This window comes from Pholcus phalangioides, unplaced genomic scaffold, assembly GCF_987345545.1.
Source record: "Pholcus phalangioides strain wild (caught in Gottingen) unplaced genomic scaffold, Ppha-v1.0 ptg000024l_1, whole genome shotgun sequence".
Classification (NCBI taxonomy): domain Eukaryota; kingdom Metazoa; phylum Arthropoda; class Arachnida; order Araneae; family Pholcidae; genus Pholcus; species Pholcus phalangioides.
Window position 1 is genome coordinate 6,119,638 of NW_028301616.1, and position 9,983 is coordinate 6,129,620.

A 9,983-nucleotide genomic window follows, 5' to 3' on the forward strand; every position below is an offset into this window, starting at 1 on the left:
ATCTGATTTTTTCAAGGGTACCGCCAGCATAAAATGGATATACCCAGTGGCGTGGTGGTAAGATGTTCGTCTACCACCGTGAAGGTTGCCTTAAGGTCCAGGATTCGAACCGAGGGAGAAGTATATTGTTACGAATTATGAACGATAGATGGCGCAGGTCTTCATCGCAATCTTCTGATGGCTCTCAAAATGTCGAAATCAGTTGATACCGGTTTCGGTCTAGCGCAGAGACATGTGATTGGTGGAGAACTGGCAGGGCGTGTAGAGAAAAATCTCTAAAGTCCCGCCCCTTCCGGACATTGGTTCAACCCCTCCGTACGGTGGCGCTGCCGACTAGGAAACTGTAAAATAGAATCTTGTGCAATGTTCTTTTTCTCGAAGTTTCTCCGGGATTATAAATACCGTGGCGCTCACAAGATGGCAGGCTCAAAGAGACTCGAATAAGAGAGAGACTGGATGAAAAGTCCGTCTTGTTTAAACGTTGAGAGAAAGTTGCTAGCTCTCTGATTAGTTTGTAAATACGTGTAAATTGCTGTTCTGTAAATAAATCTGCGTTTGTCCGTCGAACCGCTTCTTGTTTTGCCACCTCGAAGTCTTGTGGAAAATTATCGGCAACAATATATAACAAGATATCTTCCCTAACGGGCTTGTGGTGACCACCGATAAATGGCGCCTTCATTTCGAACTCAACTCGTTAACGGCAGTAAATTGCACTAAAGTGATGTGGCCGGAATATATAAAATCAGCTCAAGGAAGTAGGGAGACCCCAAAAAATATTTGGGCTTCCCGTCCTGTTAATCTCAGGAAGACTGGGTCCTGGATTTGATCCATAGATTTGATCTTCGCGCGTAGGAGAATTTAATTTACAAATTTATTCTGGGCTCTAAGGCCGGGATTACACTAAAAGTTTTGTAAAAGCTCTTTCATAAAACGTGAAAAATTCAACCAATAAGATCACCCGTTGCATTTGCTCGAATGCAGCCGATGCGCCTATTGGTTGAATTTTTCAAGTTTTATAAAAGATCTTTTATCTAACTTTTATAGTGTAATCCCGGCCTTATACAGTGGTTTTTAACCTGGGGTGTGGGACGAGAAGAAAAAATATCACGACATACACACACATCTGTTGACTGAACCTCATCTTTTGGCTTTCGTTCGCGGAAATGTGCCACGGGTGAATTTGCGTTGAAAACGTTTCTTTTAGATTAGCAATCGTACTTGTTTTCTTTTGGTTGAGAAAGAATATCAATTCCTAAAATATGTTTGTTCACATTTGTACCACTTTGTTATTAGCATGCTGCTCTTAGATTTGATACTGTTGTGAGCATGACTCAAGAAAAACGAAAAAATTTAATCAAGTGCGAAACAAACATTTATTTATCGTAGTTCCAGCTGGAATCAATAAGGGTAAGAACATTTAATAACAGTACACTTGTAATATCACAGAACACTAACAATCGGAACTAATTTCCTTGAGTCTATTTTTCCAAAACTTCAAAAAATGTTGAAAAAAAATAACTTTTTGCAGTTTGGTTTTGAATTAATTTTCAAAAAAAGAGCTAAAATTAAATTTTAACCATAGCCGAAAAGAGAATTGAGTAACGACAAGAGATTATAGGAATTAATTAATGGATAATAATGTAATTAACACTAGAAACACGAACGAGCTCTATGTGACCCCGCGCTCTTTCTATTCCCATATCTCAAGTAAGAATGAACCAAAACTTAAAAATTTCTTTTCATCTTTTCCTGGATTATCATGTTCTTATTGTACACCACAAAGCTTTTTCCATTATATTTCTTAGGCTGGTTTTACACTATAAAAGTTTGATAAAAGTCCTATTATAAAACTTGAAAAATGCAGCCAATAAGGTCAACGGATTTTATCAAACTTTTACAGTGTCATACCGGCCTTAGCATGAGAAAGATACGTATGGATATACCTAAAAAGACGGAAGGGGGTCTCACTGACCCTCCCATATATTTAGAACACATTCACCCAGGGTCGTCTTAAGAGCAGCATGGGTCCTCGGGCCAAGTGATTTTTCTGAGGCCCTACCTGGCAAATTCTCAGAAAATTCAACTACTTTTCATTTTTCTAATGCCCCTCCTCTCTTGAGGCCCCTGGGTCGTGCCTGGGTGGACCCATGCGTCAAGACGGCACTGCATTCACCATATAATGCTATCAACATTGTCACAATTGGTTTTTATATGGTCAAAATTCTTCTGATATCGTCTTTGTGCATCTAATACGGTGTAATCTTTATTCGTGAGACTTTTTATATCTTCACATTTATATCTGTGGCTGTCGGTCAGCAGGTATCTCGGCTTTTGTCGTCAAGTATTTTTGTCATTTTCTCCAATAAATTGTTTATTCTTATTCAAAGTAAAAATATCCAAGGGCCGTGTCAAAAAAGCCCAGTTTCACCGAAGAGAAAACTTTTCAGAAGTTATAGCAAAGATTTCGTGGGACGAATTCAGAAGCAACGGTGATGCCAGTGATGAGAATTCAGAGGAGAATGAAAACTAACCCCAGAAATACCTTTGCGAAGTAAGCAACAGTATTGCGACAATCAATTCCTCAGCTGATGCAAAATGTAATACTAGTATATACAATAAACGCAAACCACATTAAAGCCATCAATGAAAACTTTGTCCTACACTCAAACGTCAACTTGATGCCATAAATATCCAAGATTTCAATAACATCCCGTCTATCGGTTGCAAAGAAACTGCTACAAATTAAAAAAAAAAAATTGTAAAGCCGGTATTACGTTATAAAAGTATGATAAAAGATCTTTTACAAAACTTGAAAAAACAACCAATAACCGTATTGGTTACATTCGCTGGAAATTCGATTTATAAAAGCGCTTCTATAAAACTTTCATAGTGTGATACCGGCTTCACAGCATTGAATCCTTGCCGAATTCATCGTCTTAAACTGGGATTACACTATAAAAGTTTTAGAAAAGTTCATTTATAAAACTTGAAAAATTGAACCAATAAGCGTACTAATCGCACTATTGCAATCACTGCCCCAGATAGCGAAGCCATACAATAAATGTGAGTGAAAAATACAATAGTAAAATGATATAGTGGGAAAGAAAGGTTTACTTTTTTTGTCTTTGATGTGATAAAATTTCTAGAGACTGAAACGGAAAGTAACCGATGCGCTTATCGGTTGCATTTTTTAAATGAACTTTTCTAAAACTTTTTAGGCCGATATTACATTGTAAACGTTTTATAAAAGTTCTTTATACTTGAAAAATACAAGCGAAAAATACATTCGAGCCAATGCAAAAGATAAGCTTATTGGTTGCATTTCAAGTTTTATAAAATCACCTTTATGAAATTTTACAGTGTGAGGCTGGTATTACACTATAAAATTTTGATAAAAGCTCTTTTACTAAATTCGAAAAAAATTCAACCAATAAGCGCATCGGTTACATTCGCTCAAACGTAACCGATGCGCTTATTGGTCGCATTCTTCGAGTTTTATAAAAGAACTTTTATCAAAATTTTATAGTGTAATTTCGGCCTTGGAATACGTTCTTTATCAGTGATCCGCCAGTAAAAATTTCTCATAAAATGACTTGATTTGAGCGCGTTCCCCTTCGCCAGATTTTTCCAGATTTAAATTTCAGATTAGATTCTTACTAACTGTGTCTAGACATAAAAAAAAACACTCATGGAAACAAATATTTTCTGGATATTATGTCTCCGTCGGGACTCGAACCCAGTCGATCTTGCAAACCGGGCAAGCATGCTACCATCTACACTCCTGGAGACGACGACGCTGCCTTGCCTGGGGTTGAGTCCATACGGAGACCAGGTGACTTTTCTTTCCGAGTTCACACCTCGGCATAATATCCAGAAAATATCTGTTTCCTTGATATATTGGGCTGAGGAAAAAGCTCTCAACCTCCCTCATTAAAAAATGCTCCCATAGAAAGAAATAAAGGGGGCGCACACTCACAAAACGAGACAATTTTACAAATTACTAAAAAAAATTGAATATTTTCCTTTGTGAATATTTCATTCAGTCCTTCAAGTCGTGGGAAAAAAAAGATTTAGGGGAATATTCAAAGATTCACTTAAGACTCAGTGCTGCGTCAAGGAATAAATACTTATGAAGGAAAGGAGGGCGGGGAAAGAATGTGAAGAATTTAGGCGGTGGGGGGGGGGGAAGGGCTCATCTTTCTTTCCCTCATTCCTTGAGATTTGCGCAATCCTTCTTTCATCTGCTGGAGAAGAGCAAACACGGAAGCAAAGATTGAGGATGTGTGTGTGGGGGCCCCCACCTTCTACAGATTCAGGTGAAAAAAAAAAAAGGCAAGAGGATGAACTCCAAGACATACCGGGATTGCGGATGGTCGGAGGAAAGTAAGAATAAGCAAGAAGAAAGAGCCAGGAAAAGAGTAAGAAAAAATTCTCAAGAGTTAGGAGACCAGAAGGAAAAGTAGTTGCTTGAAGACGGTGGAGGAAGAGCCGACATACAGTGTGTGTGTGAGAGAGAGAGAGAGAGTGTGTGAGAGGGTTTGCCGGCTGCGTGTTCCTGATAGTGTTATCGAGCAGCCGTGGGCCCGGCCGGGAGACAATAGAGTTATTTATTGGACAGGCCCGGGCTCTGCCGAATCTGGGTTCAACACATGTTCCTATATGTGTAAGAGGGAGTGAGAGAGAGAGAAAGCCATCTTCCTTTCCCCCTTATAAACCGAGCCAAGGTGACAAGTCCTTTGCCCCTGATAAAACGCTTATCAAAGAGCCACCATACTTGAGGGGGGGCCCCGCCCCCTTCCACCGTCGTCATCACCACCCTGCTGAAGGAAAAACGGGACGGCAGCAGTAGTCTTTTCTATCCTTTACCGCCCAAGTCTCTTCCATTTCTACCCGTTATCGCTCGGCCGCAGCTCTTCAGCTCTGATTGAGCGGTTATATTTCCCTAATAATTTTTCCAGGGGTCCCTTTCAGTATACACGCACACGCACACACCCCCCTTCAGAGAAGCCCCTTCTTATTGAAGGGAAGTAAGAAGAAGATGGAAGTGAAGAGAGGATTTAAAGACGATCATCGGAAGTGAGGAGAGGTTTTAAAAGGATTGGCCCCAGAGAAGAAAAGTGTTGGGTAGAGGAAAGAGTGTTATATTTACAGACGAATTTTCTGGCTTAACACGTGGTATATTTGGGAATGGATCCTGGGCTTAGCTCTTTCTCTCTCTGGCAAACACCTAAATGAAGGATTGCTTCTTATAGGCCGAGAACGAGGGAGAAGTGTCGGGGATCGATCCACACTCCTCCCCGTCTTGAATACACAATTACTGCTGTTTTTAGGACGCTAAAAGTATTTAATCGATCGTTTATTCAGGCTTAAAAAAACTAATAAGAGTTATATTTAGCATATTTGAAATCATGTACGTATAAAAAAAAATAGGCATTATCACGCATAAAGCCTCCTGCAGCGGAGTGGGGGGGGGGGGGGGGGGTCTTTGCAAAGGGTTTTTCCCTGGGGGGGGGGTAAGTTAGCAATAATTGAATATAAAACGTTTGCTGAGCTTCAATTATGGCAATATCAAGAGTAATACAAGAAATTAATGAAACTTTATTCAGTAAAGGGACCGAAGGGACACAAAGGGGGCATAACTATGGAAGAGGGTTGGGCTTATTGGCACTCCAGGCTAAGACGCCTTCATATACGCCTTCAGTGTATAAAGGGGTTCTACCCTAGGCTGGCTTATCCCCCTATCTTTCTGTGGATTGTGACGTCAGTATTATCGTTGCAGTATTAATCGGTGTTTCCTATTCCGCCTTTTTTTTTTAACGATTACGCGTCATTTTGAACAAAAACTGGTTTTGTTACTCAATTATGAAGTACGATGAGTCCGCTCGGTTATACAGGTGCTTCGTTGCATAGGTGGGTACACGGGTGGGGGAAAATAGAGACAATCACCCCTCCCCCGTTCTATAAAAAAATTGTATCACTGGAATAGGCGGGAAGGAGGAGGTCAACATTCGCCGCCTACCCCTCGTTCGAGAAGTCTGTATCCGATTATGCTTTAAGGAAGGGCAATCGTCTTTGATTGCTCGTGAGCAGAATTCTGCCTTTGCTCATTCGAAATCATAGTGGGACACTAAAATGCGGATGCATGCAGAGCCGCCCTTGGTGTGCCACAGGTGCGTTCACACAGGGCCCACCTTTTTTGGGAACCCCGCACTTACAGTAATAATAATTCTTTTTATTTTACTGTCTTCTTATCATTCTTTTTATTATTAGAACTCTGGAATTCTGCATTTTCATCTAGAGAGAAAGAAATAATTCTAGATTTTTCTAAAAATTTCGTCATTTTTCGAATTTTTCATCGATTTCTAGAGTTAATGCTTGCATTTATTCTGAATTTTCATGATTTTCATCTTCTGAATTTTCAATTCCATTCTACCACAAAATGCATAAAATTGGGTTGCTAAGGGCCCCCCCCCCCCCGAAATTATCAAGACGCCTCTGGCCCATCTATTATTTCGCGTCTAGTAAGGGTGACCCTGGATGTATGGATCGAGTGACTGAGTGCATTTCAGTTTAAAGTTGCGGCCCTACCATTTTTGCACCGGATCCTGTCTGGTAGAAGTGGCCTTGATGACATTTAGATGGTTGTTGGATTATTTCTGTTCGTGCGTAACGGAAATGATTTCCCAACCATGGTGAGTAGTAGTACATGAAAAGCTAACAAAATAGGCAGGAGGCGCGAAAAATAAGTGATTTTGGAAAAACACAACAAAGAACAATTACGTAAAGCGGTAGGTGCAGGGGGGGGGGGCTTAAGTGAGGGCGCAGGGGGGGGGGTGCAGCAATTTGTAAGGGTTGGCAGCGTGCACTTCAGAAGACCCCAAAATTTAACACAGTAAAAATTCACATCACGCTTTTGAGTCACACCTCGACAACGAAACGTTGAGAAAATAGGCAGAGCCTCTGACCGTAATACCAGAAACTGGAATGTTGGCCGTCGGGCCGGTTCGGGACAAAATCTGTACCCACGCGGGGCTTATTTTTTGCGCCTCGTCCCTATTTACCCCTCCTATAGCCCCTACATCTTGCGTCAGGGTCCCTAGGCTGGAATCTTTCGCGGGCCAAGCCAGATTTTCCCCATAGGGCCTCTTCTACAGTTAATTTATAGAGTGAAAGAAAAATTATAAGGATTTAGTCCCGGACCCCAAGCCGAAACCCTGTCAGCACTACCCTTGGGGGTCATTCCCCCTCCCTCACAATTTATCCAAACAATTCCTAACAAGAAATTTGTTTTACCCATTCCCCTCGGATTTAGCACTTCTCTTGAGTGGCGCTCCGTGCGGCCGCAATGGGTCGCATGTCCAAGTGTGGCCCCAGTACTTGGACTTGCGACAAGGAGCAAGTGTGCATTTTGGCTACCTCACCCATGGAATGATTGATTGCAAGGGCGACCGTGACCGAAACAGTCACCTAGAGCGTGTACAAGGATATGAGTGACTAAAACACTGTGCAAGCCCTGTAAGTGCCTAAAATAGTGTGCAAGCCCTGTGAGTGACTAAAACAGTGTGCAAGTCTGTGAGTGACTAAAACAGTGTGCAAGCCTGTGAGTGACTAAAACAGTGTGCAAGCCTGTGAGTGACTAAAACAGTATGCAAGCCTGTGAGTGACTAAAAGAGACAAAGAGAAGACGTATTTACAGGTGCGGGAGCTAACCGAGCTATGGTCCAGGAAAGCAAATTTGAGCAATGAGCAGTCAAGGACATCAAACGGAATGGTAGAAGGGAGGAAAAATGTTTATAACTCGCAGGCGAGAAAACTATATATGCACTCCTGCTTAGAGAGCGAGGGTCAGATTGTCAGTGAGTGACCAAACGAGTGACTATATATAGAACAGTGGCGATTTTTTTCTTCGTAGCAAAAGAAAAACTATACACATTCCCGGGCTCTAAAAGCCCATATTTTGTAAACTTATTTACCAGGAAAAAATGATGCTTTTCTCAGATATTTTTCTCCCATGACCAATAAGGAGGTAAAAAATGAAATTTTAGAGGGATAAATATGTCTTCTAGAAAGTATTGAAAATAACTATGCAGTACAGTATTAAATTACATGTAAGAAACTTCACTAAATTGGCACTCCTGCTGTCACCTATCAAATAACAACTGTTATAATTCTTTGATTGAAATTAGTGAACGATTTTCAATTAATGTACAGCAGAAAAAAGACAATATAATACGAGATTAATAATAATAAATATGTTTTGAGCAATAATATAAGCTAAATTGTTAAGTTTGCTTCAAAAATTTAACAGTTGATGTTTTTTGCTGTAAAATAACATAAGTACAAACCGCTTAGATGATACGGCCATCTTTGCTTTTTGTCATTATAATAAGAAAGTAAACAGCTAATTGAGGTCTGACTCCTTTTTACGGGTCTTACTAACGCTACTTTACCTTACACAAAGAACGACTGTTAAAATTTTGCAATAAACTTGATGATTTAATTTATATTATTCCTCAAAAAATATTTATTAATATCATTTAATGGTTTTTTTTATGCGGCACATTAATTGAAAACTGGTCATTAATTTCGATCGAATAAACTATAACAGTTGTGTTTTTTATTTTATAGGTGACAGCAGAAGTTCCAGTTCAATGATGTTTCTTACATGTAATTAAAATACTGTGTTCTGTCTAGTTATTTTCAATATTTCTAGAAGCCATGTTTTCGCTGATAAAATTTTATTTTCACAAGTTTATTGGTTATGGACAAACGTAATCACAAGAAAGGCACTATTTTTTTTAAGGTATAAGTTAATAATAAGTTAAGGTGTATAAGTTAATAAAATATGACAGTTTAGAGTCTGAGAATGCATCCATCTACGCAGAGTTTTTTTACTGCGCAGCAAAAAAGAAATTTCCCCATACCTTGGGCAGCATGTTATTTTTTTCTGTGCAGAGAAAACAGGTCTATGCAGATGAAATAAAAGACAATGTGCCCCCTCCCGCTATCTGCAAAAAAAAAAAAAAAAAAAAAAAAAATTAGAGGAGACATTTCATGTGGGAATAAAATTTTACTTTTATCTGCCGAGCATCTCATCACGACCCTTTTCCAATCCTGGAGCCATTCCCCCTAGGTAGAGATATTTGGTGGGGCCTCCTCTATATTGAATTTATATTGTAAAAAAAACACACAAATTTTCAAAATTTAGAGGTTTTTCCAAGTCCTCCGTACTGGAGCCCTGCCAGCCCTACCCTTGTAGAAGTCATGGTGCTCACTTAAACCATTGCGGATAAATGCTTGATTTCGTACTCAGGAGATATTATATTATATCACTGAGAGAGACAAATAAGATGAACACCCTATGATTCAATAATTAGCATCATGAGTATTTCAACATGTTAGAGCTCTAGTTCGGACGTTTTTCTTCTGGTGATGGTTATAAATCAAAGCTCTTGATTCGTGAATATGCCTCCCAATAGTCTGGGCTTCATCAGGGCTTCAATCTCGTGAGTCCCAACCATGAGTTCAACTGGTCACGGCACTGAGATCCATAGCCCCACATCCCATAGTAAAGCCCCTAGTCTGAGATCTTCGGTGGGACCCCGGGTCAGACTGTTCACAGATCCCTCTATTATAAACTTTTAGGTTGTGAAAAATTTAAAAAAAAATGATAATTATCTCGGGCACCCGGGCTGGAGCCCTGTGAGCCACATCCCCCTTGTGGGAACAATGCGGGTACCTCAGTTGAATATGGGCTTCCACGATAAGATCTAGCATAATGGCTAATAACAATAAATATATACAGGGACCGACAAACTCAGAGGGTTGTTAGTAGACATCAAGAGGAACAAAAAAATTGCAATGGGACATGGTATCGCAAAGCACGTTGAGAGGGTGAAAATCGCAAAAAAACGAAAGCAGGTTTCGACGTCACGCTGGAACGACACAATAATAAGTACAATAATAACTACAGCAAGATTTAT